The sequence below is a fragment of the Lichenostomus cassidix genome, chromosome 2 (assembly GCF_008360975.1).
Source record: "Lichenostomus cassidix isolate B80296 chromosome 2, HeHo_3.0, whole genome shotgun sequence".
NCBI lineage: Eukaryota > Metazoa > Chordata > Aves > Passeriformes > Meliphagidae > Lichenostomus > Lichenostomus cassidix.
The window spans coordinates 28842117-28856837 of NC_139482.1; the positions used below are offsets into that span (position 1 = coordinate 28842117).

The following is a 14721-nucleotide window of genomic DNA, read 5'->3' on the forward strand; positions in this document are numbered from 1 at the left end:
AAACTAAAAATAAATTAAATAAATAAATAAATAAATAAATATAAAGCTACTACTCTCTGAAATCTTAGCTTTAGCTTTGGCCTGAGGGAACTGACACTTCCAAGGGAAATCCCATACAGGCCCCATCCGTTGAGGCAAATATCCAAGCCCCTTAGACAACTGCAGTTTTCCAGGAGCTGTTTTCATTCTTTAAAAAGTATCTGAAGATTCAGTAATGTCCCTCTCTTTCCAGCCCAAGGATACAGACCAATGAGCCTGTACCATTGAGAGAACAACAATGCTTATGCTTCCCTAGCTGTCTTTGTTAAAGAGATTTGTTAAAATAAAACATACATGAGAAAGTAACAACTGATCAAATAAACTAGATTTAAGTTGTCCTTTTCTGTTCTTTGAAAACTTTTTCCAGACTACTGTTCGGCATCATTCAAGTTGGTAATCTCTGTGCAAAATCAAATACTGTACCACATAAAGTGAATTACTTGGCAAAATGTGACATACTTCACAGTGGAAATACTGAAGTGATTTTAATTTGGTGTGGTTTTTTGTTTGTTTTTTTTTTTTTTTTAATCTAATGTTCTTTGTTTCTTTAATAGTCTAAGAAGCCAAAGCACAAAAAGGTCACAACTGAAGTGTGAGGACTCATAATTTATAACTTTTTGACAGCAATCACCGGGAGTCACAGGAAGAAAGATTGGAAGTTCTGATACCTGGAAAGATACATATAAATAACAGCACATGACAAGAGGTATCTCCTTAGGCACCGACCCACCTTTCAACTTCATTTATTAATTACTGCATAATATTCTCACTCCTTAGAGCATTTCCCTCACTCTTACTAGCATCAGCACCATAGCTTCCAGAAAATGTCACCTGAAAGCCAGCAAGGAGGTCGCAAGACACGTAAGTTCCCCACTCTACTCAAAGCACAGGATAGCATTTTCATTAATAAACATTGACTACTGAACAGCTTAATGATCCTACTTTCATCTCAGCCTTTCAAGTTTTTTCCCTCTCTTTCCTTTTTTTTTTCTTTTGCACCCCCCTTTTTTTTTTTAATAAGCACATGGAAAATTTTAGAAAATACCATCCAAACCAAAATTGTTGCTTTACAAAATCAATTTCATAGAATCAAAAGCAAGATTTGAAAAGAAAAAGGTAATTAAGAAAACCTCAATATTTCATAGAAATTAAGTAAAGTTATCCCTTTTCTCTTTTTTTTTTAAATAGGAAAATCTTAATTTCTTTTCTCCAAACTCAAGATTTCGACCATGTGGTACTTGATAAGGAAAATTATGGGGGGAAATGAACATGAGCAGAAAATTTCAAATAATTTTGTGCCTGAGTTCAAACATGGAGAAGAAGGATTACAGTGACACATAAGTTCAGTGACAAAAGATATTATTTATCACACATCTGTACATTACATGAGTTTTCTTATTGGGTAAGAACCAATGCTTTGAGAAATAAGGGAGTGTTTTGATCCTAAGGATAGAATCACAAAGAAGGCTCCCAGTGTAGTATTATCAATTAGCCTTTTCCAAAAGACAGTGGGTAGAATCAAGATTAGACTGCAGGACCAAACATGAAATGATAGCTTCCTTTATTCCCAGAAGTTTAATGCATGGAGATGACAGTCTCTTCACATATGTCTGACTTGGATGTTGCTTCCAAGCTCCAGGTCAGAATTAGAAAAAAACTGAGGAATGCATAAGTCTATGGCACTAATATTCATGCTCTTTGATATAATGCCAGTTACCCACAGATTATCAAATTCTAGGACTGTGTAACATTTTCCATGGATTGTCTTTGTGGTTTCCAGTGACAGCCACATTCACAGGAATCTCAAATAATGCTCCTGCTGAAGACCTGTGGTGGACAGAATCCATTGACTAGCATGAAGTCACTTTCTAGTTTTAGTTTCTGAAGCATGTATTTTACTTTTCAGCAGATTGCAGGGTAGATTGGAGCAAAAAAAAGCTGATAATTTAGTTCACTGATCAGAAAAAATAGGAGGATATAGAATTCTATGGGTGAAAAACAAGACAAGAAACCAAAAGGGCAGTTTAGGAGGAATATAGGAAAGGGCATTTCAGCAGACAATTAACCCTAGGAAAGACAAGTTACTACAGCATTACGCCGGGAATCTGGGAATCCTGAGTTTAATTCTAGCCACTTATCTGCCAAACAAGTGGTTTGATTGTCTAAGCTTCCTGATCTATAAAATAGATCACAGAATAGGATATTTCTGTAAAGTGCTTTGACATTTTACAGTGAATCTTCAGTGTAAAGACTTACTTCTGCTATAGAGAAAGCCATTTGGTTTATGCATAAATCAATCACAGTTTGTCAAACTTTCAGGTTTTTGTATTTGAAATTTACTGTTTATGGAACAATGCTGTATTTATAAGGTGGCTGAAACAAGAACTTTTTCTGTGGTGTGTAATTTCTATTGTTCACTCCTATTTATTGTAAAGGAAATAGATCATGTTTTACCAGGACCAAAGGTGGTATTAGCTATTAGGTGCCTTTGCTATTGAAGTAATAAATTATCAAGTTATTACATCAGCTTTACTAAAAAGGCAACTCTATATTCATAAGCTGAACAAATGAAGCATTGTTTCAGAGGAGAGATTCTGATTCAGAAAGGATTCCAAATTTCATTGCACGGAACTGATAAAAGAAACACTTTCCCCCTTTACTACATGATGATATACAATTGCACAGAGAAAAAGCACACAGACCTAGATATTTGCAGTAGATTATTGACCGGAAATGGTTGGGAAATAGCTGGAACATCTACATTCATACTGTCACCATACCTCTACATTTCATCTTAAAATACATGCTCCTGTTTGTATCTTATTTTGACCCTTTAGCAAGGCAGTGGATGCAAAAAGAATCTTCTGAATTAAATCTGCTACAGTCTACACACTGACTACACTTCTTTTGTACTCTCACTCTTTGGCCTATGTAATTTTCTTTCCATGCAAAGAATTTGGCCCTTTGGCACATTAGAGAGAATCCAGAGGACTAACCTTTTAGTGTTGGGAAACAGCTAATGTTCCTGCCAGTGAGCTAAAGCTGGAGTATCCCTTTGTCATGGCCAAATTTATGACATGGATCAAAAACTATAAAAAGCTGTGTTGCATCCTGCCATTAAGGAGAATTAATATTTCAGTGGTATGTTAACCAAAGTTTTTCCAGTGTCTCTCGTTAAAAGCAGATTGTTGACTTTTCATCCTGGTGTGCCAAACATTTTCACTGAAACCCTAACAAGACTTTCATCTTATAACCATTATTTCTTAATGGACTTGGATAGGGGCAGTGTACGGGAATGGATTTCCTTTTCAGCTCAGCGCAATGGCCCATCATTAGTGTGCTGGGTCTTGGAGAACCATTACACATGCAAACATTTAAAGTATTTCCAGGGTAACTACTTTTCTTTCCTGAAATGCAATTCATGTTTTATCTATTATGTTTAAGGAACATTTGGTCACATTTCACCTTTCAAGTATCTCTACTATGATCACTTCTCATTCTGCTGTATAGTAAAAGTCATAATGAATGAGATCATGCACAAAAACATTTTTATGGAGTGGATTTTCTAGAACTTTCCCCTCATCTTGGGCAATAAATTTTTCTCTGAAGACCACGAAGCCCAAATGCTGACCATTTGACAAGAATACAGTATGACGACATCACTCACCACTTACTTCTTGTTATTGGGTAGATAATAGCATTCATGTTTGGCAAATAAAAAAATAATCTGCTGTTTGCCCTTTCAATGCTTCTATTTTTAATGATGTTTCTATTTATTCCTGTTTTCCTACTGGTGATGCCCTAATATATGTCACCAAACAGAACTCACTAGCTTTGCAGGAATGTTGGTTTTGTTTTTTCCAAGCTGACACATGCAGTGTCAACTGCTTTCAAAAGCTGTCCATTCCTCCTATTGAGCCCTCTCATTCTTAATATGTACTTCTAAAGATTCCTTAACAATTACACACACATATGCAGTTTTGGAAACTTTCAACCTTTGACGGTATTTTGAATCACGGCCCTATTGGCAGCAAATGAATTCAAAAGTAACAACCCTGGAGTGTGATACCATCAGTTCTAAGAAGCTGTGTAATATTTATATGTCTTCATTCAGACTTTATATCAAATGTAACAGGCTTTGCAACCTTCATTAAGATAAGCTGGCACCCAGAGGTTACCATATGTTCCTCTTTTTAGGCTAGTATTTAAGTGCAGATGTATATTTATTTTTCCACTCTACAGTCCTCCCTGAACTGTTCTTACTGCAAAGCTAATGAAACCATTGCTTTAATCCCCAATGGCCTTCAGGGTACATCATATGGTCCTTGCTATTTAAAAATTCTTTTTTGTGTGCTTTTTATTTCCTTACTTCTGTAGTATTTATAACATCCCAGTTCAAGAGGCTTTGCTTTTCTATGGGCTTCAGGGAAACTAAAACATTGAGTATCACACTGAAGGTGGAACTGAAGCCAAACTGCCTAAGTCAGATGCAGAACAGCTCTTCCTACTCCCTTTCCCATTTGCCCAGAATCTTCTCAATTACTGGAGCCATCAAGGATGGCCTTCATTAACAGGCTTGTCAGACATTTTTAAGTTGGGCTGCTCACCATTCTAATCCAAAGGCCCTTGCATTCCAGCAATTGTTTATTTCGAAACGTAATTACTATAAACTTCCAAATACTGAACTCAAGGTTATTAAGGCTCAGCAATACACATTAGCAACCCTCTCAATAGCAGATTAATTAATCTAAAATTTCTATTATTTCTCTTTCTGCCTTGTAACACTTCCACCTTTTCTTCAGGCCTGATACAACCATTTGAATTAGTGATACCATCACAAATATGATGGGCGATTTTTAATGATTTTTTTTTAATAAGAATCATACCTCAAATTGTTTGAACTATGGACCCCTTTTCACTGCCTTGAGTCACTCATGTAACTGTTAGTCGAAAGAGTAAGTATAGAGGATGCTAGAGGCTTTAAGACCTCCAAAATATAAAGGCTACAGATTTGGCCCCATTTTCTTCATTCCCTTTCTGCAGTGGATGAATTCCTTGGTGCTTGATACTAGTCTATAAGATTAGACTTTTATACTATGTTTTATACTTCAGCAAATCCCACTGAACTCATTCTGGTTTATGCTTCTTCTTAGAGGAGACTATTATGTGTAAGCTGAATCTCTTAACTATATCAAATCCAATATAAACACCCTCTTTATAAGACACACCTCACTCTAATGCTCAGTGTGGAACTCCTAACAAAAATTATAAATGGAGTGCTTTGTTCAGGCATTTAACTCTTTCATTTCTAATATCAAATCACAATGCTTAAGCTGTTTTTATTTTTCACTTGAAAATAAATATTAAGGGAAGTTGTAACTTAACCCATATGATGTGTTTGAGCAAATCTGGAGGAAGATTTTTACAAGAGAAGAAAACTTAGGATGTGCCTTCGCCAAAATTTTGAGGTTTTTCATTTCACTTTTTGGAGGGTGTCTGGGAAGGAGTGGGGGGAGGGGGAATGTGCTAAAACTTTGCTAATTGTTGGAGAATTCAAACCTGTTTTCATTTATTTGAAATTATTACATAATGGAAGTGGGACGCTATAATTCAACCCAAATGGACGACTTCAATAAGCGGGTGGAAATGATTCAGTACATTAAAGAGAAGCTGTTTCAATAACAAATCTTTATTATAATCAGGAGTGAAGTGGTTAATTTAAGTTTTTACTGAAAAACAGGCTGGCAAAAATGTTTCCAGGGATGTGGGGATTTTTTTCCTTTTACTCAGTAGGGGTTTGGAGAGGAGGTTTGGAAGGGAAGGAGGGCTTTGGTTCCAGGATCCCCGCATTCCCACGAGTTCCATTAAGGAAGGGGGAAGGGCTTCCTGCTGAGGCAGCCATCTGCAGCTTTCTGCGAACAGCAGGAACCAAAGGCCTGGTAAAAGGAGAGTAAACCCTGGGTGACAATTTTGTCTGCAGTCAAAGTCGGAATGGGGCTGATTTTTTTATTATTAGTCATCTTGTTACTACTATTATTATTAAGGAGGAGGGAGGGTTTCTCTGGCAGAATTAGCAGGTCTATAATGGAATATTAATTACGAGCAAACAATAGGGTTACAGGCCGAGAAGTGTCTAGCACAAACACACCCTGACAGCCTCTCCTGGAATGCACCATCGACAGCAAGCTGGGATTGTCATCATCCAGGCTACTGTCGCTCTGCTACAAACAATCTGAAGTCCATGGATGCATGTCTGAAGTCCCTTAAGTTATTGCTTTCTAGGCTAGAGTAAATTAGACCTGGATTTTTGTAAAGTGCTGTCACTTAATACCTATTTTATTAAGGTTATTTTTATGCCCATAATTTGAGGGTAACACATCTGTTATTTCCTCTACTGCCTGGCTTTGGTGAACATTGCCTATGGAAAGTAACAAAGAGTGACACTGGAAAAAATAACAAGGGTGTTTTAACCTCCAACATCTGGAGAAAACAATATTAAGGAAACAGGAACAAATAGGTATGGTAGCCTACAAAGCAAAAGTCCACTTTTTAACAACAGTACATAGTTTATACAGTACAGTAGATTTTTATGATTTTAGTCTGGGCAAGCTAATACAAAAAATGAGGTTGAAAAATCTCATTAAAGAAGCAGCAGTTCCAGCTCTTGTTTAGGTCATCCTAATGACAAAAGTCCAGGTACAAAGGGAGAGGGAAAAAAAGTACTAATATCCCTTCCAGAAAAGACTTTCAAAATTCCATCTCAAAAGCTTCCTGTTATGTAGTTTTCTATAAAATTTTATCACTGCTACATATATGTCCCTGGCTGCTACCCACACAGATGCAAAAAATTCTACTGTGTCATATGGAACTTGAAAACTGAATTAAGCATTCCTGTGGAGTGATAAATATCAAGATTGAGAGACCAGGGGTAGTCTTTTGAGAAAAAAATAATCAATTACAAAACCTCTTAATATTTGCATTCACATCATTGAATATAAAAAAATAAATCAGAAAGTATATAAAATAATCCTTTAGGGAAAGAGATGCATTTACTTTACAAATATCTGCTTGGAAATACCACATTTCAATACTACTTTTTTCTTTTTAAATTTGATAGATTTATTTTACAATGTACATTCCTAAACCCTCCCATTTGTTGTCTGAATTCCTGTTTGTGACCTTGGAATTCCAAATTTATTATGTCATCCTCTGCCTTTTTTTCCAAGGGCATTGTATTAGAAAATGAAAACAGTATGAAAATACTTCCCTGTCCCTGCACACCCTCTCCTTTTCTCCTGGTAACAAGTATTGCCTTAGAAAACTGTTTTGTAAATGGAAGGGTAGCTTATACTTACAATGCTTTGCAAAATAGCTTTGTGTCACAAACATTAAGGGTTGGGTGTAACAGAAGCTGCTAATTTCTAGCTACAGTTTTGGGGTATAGAGATTTCTGCCTTCATTTAATGCTTTTTTAAAGAAAACAACACATAACACTGTTGAAAGAGTTCCTGTCTTTTTTCTTTTGCTTCTCCAAAAGGAGAATTCTGCTTTCGGTGGCACATGATTACTTTAGCAGTTTTCCTCCTATAAAGGCTGCATAAGGCTGGTAAGCAAAGACTGTTTCTCCTGTCAGTAATGAGAAGGAGATAGGTGGTGGTTAAGAACAGATGCCTGTAATGGCTGGACCATTGCTTGTGACAGCAAAAACCAGAGGAAGTCATTACACCTAAACAGTAGATGTGCTTTTTGGTTCTCAGTATACATGCTCTGGGTCAGGAAAAGATTCCTGCACTAGAATAAATTTTGTTTCCATGCAAAGCCACAGGTATGTTCAGGCACTTTTCTGGGTAAGTTTTCTGTCTGGATGCATAAAGGTGACTCCAGGCACAAGATGAAACAACTCCAGCTACCAGCTGAATATCCCAACCAGGCTGCAATTATGACAGGGCACAGTGCAAGAAAAATTCAGTCTCAAGAAATTCCATTTATAAATGATATTTGATTAAAACCTTAGTGCAACATGAAAGCTGACATAATGAATGGCAGCCTAACCCTGAAAATCCTCCTTATTTTAATAGGTATTACAAATGCTCAACACCTCACAGGATTAAGTTCAAAGTCAACTTTAAACACAGCTTTTCCTTCACAAGTATAATCTTTCTAAAGAAATTTTGGAATCCAAACCCACAAAAATCAAATTTAAAAAATATTTGTCTGCTTTTAACACTGACAGACACCACAAGGTGTGTACACTCTCAACACTAATACAGGAACCTGTTTCTATCTTTAAATCATAAAACATTGTTTTCCTCAGATGAGGCTGGAGATGTGAACCGGTTTCCCAAAGCTGAAACAAAACCAATGCAGCAGCATAGGAGTTATACCATTTTACAATAAAAGCTCAAAAACCTTCAAAAGAACCCAAACAACCACATAAAACTTTGCCTTAATAACTTTGTTTTTTTAAAGTTCTCACCACCAAAATGATTATTTTTAAGGAAGACAATTTTCCTACTTTTCTTCCCAAAGCCGTTAATCCATGTTTGGAGAAGTTTTCCTTCTAGAAACACACCAAACACTCTCAGAATTTAAGCCATTTAATGCCAAAATGTCTTTTTTTTTTCTTGTATATATGTTTATAACAGCTTCATCTGTGATAGCTCTGTATCACCTGTTTCAGGAAATATATCCACCTTTAAGTTTCAGTGGATAGAAAACACAGTAGGCATTATTGATGAAAGGTACAACATCTGCTTAAATGGCATCTAGGGTTTTTCAGTGGGTTAATAGTTTAATAGCTTTAGCTATCAGAGAAATGCAGTACCTATGGGTAGCACCTCAGAAAAACATTCAGGCATAGTATATGCATTCATAAATGAGTAAAATTTATCACTGAATATATGGGTCTCAGGAGACCTCTTTATCACTTAAGTCCTCAAAGTAAGGCTCTGCTGGGATTTGAAAAATGTGTGGGCTTTTTTCCAGCCCTGTGAGGTGAATTATACCTAGTGAAACTACAGATATGCCTGTGCAGACAGGTGCAAGCAGTTGCCTCAATTCCTCTGTGTCTGTGGTCCCAGCCGGCTGCAACCCAGCTCCAACCCAAAAGCTACACAAGCACGTTTCTGTGAGATGTACAGTTATTGGCTTGGGCACTGTTAGCCTCCAAACATGCTAGCTAAGAATCTACCAAATAGTTCCTGAAGTAAGCTTTTAGTTAAAGCTGTTTAGCATGCAGAACACTTAGAAATCAAATTGAAGACAATAATGACATCTTTCCTAATTCCTTCAAACATTTAAAAAACCAAACATACAAAGAACAGGTATAGCAGTACAAATGGCCTTAAAAACATATTACAGAATCACAGATAATCCACAAGGGTCATCGAAGTCCAACTCCTGGCCCTGCACAGGATCCCCCAAGAATCACACCATGTGCCTGAGAGCATTGTCCAAATGCTTCTTGAACTCTTCCAGGCTTGGTGCTGTGACCACTTCCAGGGGAGCCTGTTCCAGGGCCCAACTACTCTCTGGGTGAATAACCGTTTCCTGATATCCAATGTAAACCTTTCCTGACACAATTTCATGCCATTCTCTTGGGTATTGTCCCTGATCACCAGGAAGAAGAGATCAAAAGTGTTCAGCAAGTATCATGCTACAATTTTTTAAAAAATGGACTGAATTTGTAAAAGAAATGAGGTCAAGAGACCAGTATTTATTTTTTTTTAATTCTGATATGCTCCCTCATTTATAATATGTGCCATAAAATAAAGTGGAAGAAGTAAATGAAGCAGTGAACACTTAACAGCTTTATTGACAGTTTTTGTACTATCAAAACAAACTCTACTGCATTTTTTTATATATACTGGGAATTTAGCAGTTCAAATACTACCCAATGACCCTACTTCACTAAAGTACCTAAACATGCTAACCTAAACCTAAACCTAACCCAAAGACTGTTGTCCACTGGTGTTTTCAACCTAGCATTTTCTTTCTGTGTAGAATAAAGCAAAAGCTTAAATTAAAGCATATGCTTATGTCCTGTGCTAAACTGGAACATTACTGTTCACATACATTGCAGTTGCAAGGCAAACAATTGTTCTACAAATTACTCTGAAATTATTCTAAAAGCCTATCACAGAAATCTGACTAGAAAGTCAACAGGAAGACCAATGTCTGTTAACTGATGTTTGGAGCAAGCTATTGATTCCCAAGTGAAGCAAGGTTAAAATGTTATAGCAACATGATCTGGCATGATTTTTCAAAAACTTACAAGCAAAAGAAATGCACCAGGGAATGCACCCAGGGAGCATTAGGCCATGCTTCTGAGAAGGCTGGATTTAAGGGTAGAACTCTGAGGAAATCACAAAGAAAAAAGTCAGATGTCTTTCAGTCCCCAAGGACCTGCTTATGAATTTATAGCCAAGGACGTGAGCCTCTAGGTTACTTGTGCTTCAGATCTGTCAGAAAGAAACTTTTTCCTATTAACTCTTCCACACCACAGATAACACTCCTCTTCATAAACTACTACTCTGCTCTTTCTATCAAATGTATAGCAAATAAAATAATTATTAAAATAAAAGAGAGAGAAAATCAGTCTTTATTCATCATGGGGAAAAAGGAATAGAGTCAAAATAAGTTCATTGCCCTTTGTTTTCCAATTTGATTTTGAATGAAAATGAGATAAGCTAAGAGAAAAGAACACTCAGAAAGATTTCTGAGCTGAATCTCATAGGCTCAGCACTAATCAAGGAGAATTTGCAAGAGCTCTGACAGATGTGAAGGAACTTTACAGTGCAAAAGAAATGGAAAATATTTACTAACCCAGACTGTTGTCCACTAGTGTTTTCAACCAAGACACAGTGTCTCCCTTCTCATGTTCCCGTGTAAAAAAACCTCATTTATGGAATAAACCACAAGAAAGGTAGGGGTCATTACTTCTGTGTTTGTATTAGACCTGAGTTCTTCTTAATTTTAACATATGAACCCTGAAACAAATATCCATTTCCTTTGTACCATGGGAAGAGGAGGCCTTTTCAAGCACAAAAAGTAATTGAAAAAAGATATTTTCTGGTTTTAATAAGAACTAAGCCAACATGATATAAAAACCCTCTATGTTTTGCAACACCTGTCACAACTTCAAAGAACGTGAGAAGTGGCTATTGCAAAAAATAACAGGTGTCAGCCTAGAGATGTGAGGTCCAATATGTGGCAGAAGCACAGCAATTCAGGCAATTGCTGTTAATAGAACACACAACCCAAACTTCCCTCAAAAAGCAAAACAGAAAAAGCCTCTTGTGACCCACAAGTCAGAGTGGATATTTTTAAAACTCTACATGTTCATATTATCTCATAAGTAATATATCATGGAAATATGCAAAGGGATTCAAAAATAGATTGGAACAAAACTGAGGTTATGAAACCAAGCATTCAGGGCCAGAAAAGTGAGACATAAACACTAGTGTTTTAAAATACAGCCTTGCAAATATTGATAATTGATAAAAACAATGTGAAATGGATCATCAGCTAAATACTGATAGAGATTGCATGATCTGGAAAAGTTTTGGTCTCAGAATAATATTTTTCCTGGTTGTGAGTGCTGTAAGATATGCAAAAGCCTTTAAACTGATAGGTCTCTGAAACAATCCTGAAAACTGGATAGAGTTCTCCAGTTAGTTCAAAAGAGAACATACTAAGGGACAGAAACATAGGAGGCATTACAGAACTGATCCTAAAAACAAATTACAAGTTAACTGCAATTTGCATAGGAGGTCCTGCCTTTCAACACACTGCAGATAAAGGGACCATAGCTGAAATCCCAGGATGGCTCATTTATTATAATTTGTTTATGATTTCATAATTTTTAGTGTACTGTCACTAGATCTCTGCAAAAAGCAGGCATTAAATTTTTTGAGGGGTTAACAACATAAAATTTCCTTTTCTTTCTTTCCAACTACCCAAGAGGGACAGAGAGAGTAACATCCGATTAGTAAGAGCATTTCCTCTGTGATGCTAACTGTGAAATATGTAGCTGGCCCAGGGTATTAGCAAGGAGTATGTGCATGAAGCATAGAAACACATTGGATTGTTTGAAACATAGCAACGGGCTGGGTTACAGGGTCCTCCTAATTTAGCTTATTGAGGGTTATTCATGGTCTGGGCCCCCTGAGGAGCTGTCATGGTGACTCATGACAACCCCATATCCGGTGTGTATGCCATGATGCTATTGTATATGGGAATAAAACATCTCTTGCTTTTGAGATAGGCAGATATGCATGGGATGTGGGATTTTCAGGAGAGATTAAATGACTTGGACATTTTCTCTCATTTGTTAATAATGCACCTGGCGAGATTATCTAATGGTAAAGCAAAGTCACTGAGATGATTTGGAGACCCTGGGCCTTAATTTCAAAAAATAATTGTTCTTCATTATAAGATTGAAGAGTGTGAGTCTGTTCAGCAGATGAACAACTGTTTGCTTCCCATGATTAAGAAAACAACTGAAACAGTGTTTGGGACCAGTTCAAACCACAAAGGGTACATCTATAATTAAGGTAGTTTCTTGTTATGTTTAATGAGACACCTTTTTCCCTTCAGTACTGTATCTCTTTTTAGATATCACCTTATTTGAGAGAAAATTTGAAGAATCCTAGTTTGTTTTGAATGTTACCTCTTCAGATTGTTGGAGTCTTTTTTTGGGGAAAATGAATGATGGCATTCATTGGTTTTTTCTATCTTACAGGTGGTACAATGTTGATTGCCAGCTGGATGAACACAACTAGAAAGTCTTCCTAAGGTATTACAATCCTGCCAGATGTTTTGCTTTTCTGGTTCCATGCAGCTTAGAGCAACAACATTCCAGACAGTGCCTTTTACTGAATAGACAGTGCGGGAAGCTCTCTCAGAACTTAGGGCTGTGCTCAAATTACCCAATTAATTTTGTTCTCAGATGCTGAGAACTTAAGGCTGTGCCAAAATAATCAAATTAATTTTATTCCAAATGTTTAACTGACAACAAAAAAACTCCACCTTTGAAATCCATATCTGAGTCGAGGTAGAGAGATTTTTATCAGTATTCTCCAGCATGTGTTACAATTCCAAAAGTAGTTCTTTATTTAGGTCTTATTTAAAATAATTCAAATTTAAAAATTTAAATGTTCTACAAAAGCAGAAAGACTACAGACAACAGCATATTTGTTAAGCAACAGGGGTCAAAATCTCCCCAGTTCCTTCAAAATCCCCAGTCAATGTTTTTCTTTAAAGTTATGTTCCATGATTCAAGCTCCTGAGAATTTAAGTTCTTTGCTTCTTTGCTGGCTTAGCCAACTCAGTCAGGTCTTTGTCAGCAGCTGGGAAGGATTGTAAGTATATAGCTACCAGTTCATTTAGGATCATACTCTGGTGCACTTACTCACAGTGGGCAGGAATTTACCCTCCCTGCATTAGTTTTAATAGGAATTCATTGGGAGCAAATGCTGTAGAAGTACAGTGCTTAGCTGACAGATTGATACATTTACCAAACACCAAACAGGATTGGAGTCTGTAAAATGCAACTCCAAAACAAAAGTTTCGGGTTTCATTGCAGTAGCCAAGAAGGTAACATTTCCTGATCTCTTGAGAGGAATTCTTGGCATCATTTGCAACTTCAGCTTTTTACCTAATAGCACTCTAGAAACTGTAAAATATTCCAATTTTAATGAATAGAAAAAAATAGTTATGACAAGGGTATAACAGAACACTAGCTCTCATCTCAGCAGAGAAATACCTCTTGTAATTCTATTTTCCTTCTTTAAAGACTTCCTAACAATCCTTTCTCTCTCTTTCTCTCATGAGTATAAAGAGGAAGATAGACATAAAGAGAAACATTTTACAGAAGAATCGTTTGACCCAGGCTCCTCCACAGACCTCAGTGAACCTCCTTGGCAATGAAACACAGAGAGGAAACAGGTGTGGGAATGAGCCACGCACACACTTCCCTCAACAGTGGCCACAAAATTCAGGCACAACAGCTAATCCCACTCCTTGCAGGAGCAATGTCTGTGACATAAAGTCAATTATTTCTGTGATAGAATGGCAACATTGTGAGGAACCTTCTTGAAAAAATAGGAGTAGTGGAAGGTGAAGCAGTATTCTTTAAGTAATGTCCAGGGAAAGAAAATAAGTAAAAGCCTCCAGAATCAAAAAATACTACCTGATAATTCTCAAACTATTCAAAAAGTGGTATCTCATTGAAGCATCTACTGCAGAACACCTTTGATGTTGTATGTTTGTTAGTCTTCACAGAGGTGCTAAACTCTTAGTTGTGTTCATCTGTAAATTGCAGAATTCTTTAAGGATCTTTGATCTGTTGCGTATTTCCACAGCATCTATCAAAATGGAGTCTTGCTTCAAGCCTGGGTCTACAAAATATGACAAGAGCCAATCTATAGCTTTACTTGTTGCCACTGATTCCTAGTTTTTCATTAGCACACCACAAACGGAAGGGCGTCACATCCTTATAATTAATAAAGATTGTAAGTTATTTTTTCAAAAATATTTACTTACAGCTTTCCCTTCTTATGCAGACTGAAACAATCTGAAACAGTCATGGAGACTGAATGTGCAATATGTTTGCCTTCATTATTCTAATGATTCTGTAAAGGTTTTTGCTTTAGACACCAAGAAGAATTCTATCAGTGATAG

General features: G+C 36.7%; 1 long non-coding RNA gene across 2 annotated transcripts in view; it reads right to left on the reverse strand.

Annotated features, from left to right (window-relative positions):
• Positions 1-14721, reverse strand: part of LOC146441031 (uncharacterized) — a 123383-nt gene that overhangs the window by 64712 nt on the left and 43950 nt on the right. The gene's annotated exons all lie outside the window — the stretch shown is intronic.